The sequence below is a fragment of the Arachis hypogaea genome, chromosome 16, assembly GCF_003086295.3.
Source record: "Arachis hypogaea cultivar Tifrunner chromosome 16, arahy.Tifrunner.gnm2.J5K5, whole genome shotgun sequence".
Classification (NCBI taxonomy): Eukaryota; Viridiplantae; Streptophyta; class Magnoliopsida; order Fabales; family Fabaceae; genus Arachis; species Arachis hypogaea.
The window spans coordinates 96,823,431-96,825,897 of record NC_092051.1 but is presented as its reverse complement, the minus strand read 5'-3'; the positions used below and the strand labels follow the sequence as shown (position 1 = coordinate 96,825,897).

The window sequence follows — 2,467 nt, the reverse complement described above, 5'->3', positions numbered from 1 at the left end:
GTTCTTCATGATCTTCAAGTTGTTCTTGGTAAGTCTTCTTGTTTGATCTTTAAATTTTAATGTTTTGTGTCTTTTCTTATTTTTCATATACATTCTTGAATTATTAGTGTCTAAAGTTTGAAAATTTCTAAGTTTGGTGTCTTGCATGTTTTTCTTTTCTTTAAAAAAAATTCAAAAAAATAAGTTCTTGATGTTCATCTTGATCTTCAAAGTGTTCTTGGTGTTCATCTTGACATTCATAGTGTTCTTGCATGCATCATTGGTTTTAATCCAAAATCTTAATATTTTGGGTCATATTTGTGTTTTTCTCTCTCATCATTAAAAATTCAAAAATAAAAAAATATCTTTTCCTTATTTTACTCAAAATTTTCGAAAATTTGAGTTGACTTTTTCAAAACTTTTTAAAATTTAGTTGTTTCTTATGAGTCAAATCAAATTTTCAATTTTAAAAATTCTATCTTTTTCAAATCTTTTTCAAAAATCAAATCTTTTTTAATTTTTCCTTCATATTTTTGAAAACTTTATGATTGATTTTCAAAATCTTTTTCTTATTTCTAAATCATATTTTCGAAATTAATGCAAACAATTAATGTGATTGATTCAAAATTTTAAGTTTGTTACTTGCCTCTTAAGAAAGGTTCAATCTTTAAATTGTAAATCATATCTTTTTGTTTCTTGATAGTCAAGTAATCAACTTTAATTTTCAAAATCAAATCTTTTTAAATTTCTTTTTCAAATCTTTTTCAAAATAAGTTTCAATCATATCTTTTTCAAAAATCAATTTCAAAATCTTTTCTAACCTTTTATCTTTTTAAATTGATTTTCAATTTTTTTTCAATCAATCCTATCTTTTTGTTTCAATCATATCTTTTTCAAAACTACTTAACTAATTCTCTCTCTATTTTCGAAAATCACCTTCCTCTTTTTAAAAATTCCTTTTTAATTAATTAATTGTTTTAAATTTAATTTAATTTCAATTTTTATTTTTTTTCGAATTTTAATTTTAATTTTAATTAAAAACAAAAATATTTTTCTTTTCTTTTATTTAATTTTCGAAATTCTCTCCCCCTCATCTCTTTCTAATTATTTTATTTATTTACTAACACTCCTCTTCATCTAAGAATTCGAACCTACTCCTCACCCTTGTGTTTGGATTCTCCTTCTTCTATTCATATCTTCTTCTACTCACATAAAGGAATCTCTATACTGTGACATAGAGGATTCCATATTTTCTTTTCTGTTTTCTTCTTCTTTTTCATATGAGCAGGAATAAGGATAAGAATATTCTTGTTGAAGCTGATTCTGAACCTGAAAGGACTCTGAAAAGGAAGCTAAGGGAAGCTAAAGCACAACTATCTGGAGAAAATCTGACTGAAAATTTCGAAAAAGAAGGAGACATGGCCAAAAATAATAACAATGCAAGGAAGATGCTTGGTGACTTTACTGCACCAAATTCCAATTTACATGGAAGAAGCATCTTAATTCCTGCCATTGGAGAAAACAACTTTGAGCTTAAACCTCAATTAGTTTCTCTGATGCAACAGAACTGCAAGTTTCATGGACTTCCATCTGAAGATCCTTTTCAGTTCTTAACTGAATTCTTGCAGATCTGTGATACTGTTAAGACCAATGGGGTTGATCCCGAGGTCTACAGGCTTATACTTTTCCCATTTGCTGTAAGAGACAGAGCTAGAATATGGTTGGACTCTCAACCTAAGGATAGCCTGAACTCTTGGGATAAGCTGGTCACGGCTTTCTTAGCCAAGTTCTTTCCTCCTCAAAAGCTTAGTAAGCTTAGAGTGGATGTTCAAACCTTCAAACAGAAAGAAGGTGAATCCCTCTATGAAGCTTGGGAGAGATACAAGGAACTGACTAAAAAGTGTCCTTCTGACATGCTTTCAGAATGGACCATCCTGGATATATTCTATGATGGTCTGTCTGAGCTATCAAAGATGTCACTGGACCATTCTATAGGTGGATCCATTCACCTAAAGAAAATGCCTACAGAAGCTCAAGAACTCATTGACATGGTTGCAAATAACCAGTTCATGTACACTTTTGAAAGGAATCCTGTGAATAATGGAACGCCTATGAGGAAGGGAGTTCTTGAAATTGATACTCTGAATGCCATATTGGCTCAGAATAAAATATTGACTCAACAAGTCAATATGATCTCTCAGAGTCTGAATGGATTGAAGGAATCATCCAACAGTACTAAAGAGGCCTCTTCTGAAGAAGAAGCTTATGATCCTGAGAATCCTGCAATAGCAGAGGTGAATTACATGGGTGAACCCTATGGAAATACCTATAATCCCTCATGGAGAAATCATCCAAATTTCTCATGGAAGGATCAACAAAAGCCTCAACAGGGCTTTAATAATGGTGGAAGAAACAGGTTTAGCAATAGCAAGCCTTTTCTATCATCCACTCAGCAACAGACAGAGAATTCTGAGCAGAATCCATCTAG

General features: G+C 31.0%; 1 non-coding gene across 1 annotated transcript; it reads right to left on the bottom strand.

Moving 5' to 3' along the window:
* Positions 1 to 1,790: 1,790 nt before the first annotated feature.
* LOC112759996 (small nucleolar RNA R71) lies at positions 1,791 to 1,898 on the bottom strand. The gene has a single exon (XR_003180455.1). It is a non-coding gene; the product is annotated as a small nucleolar RNA R71 (small nucleolar RNA).
* Between the last annotated feature and the right edge of the window lie 569 nt (positions 1,899 to 2,467).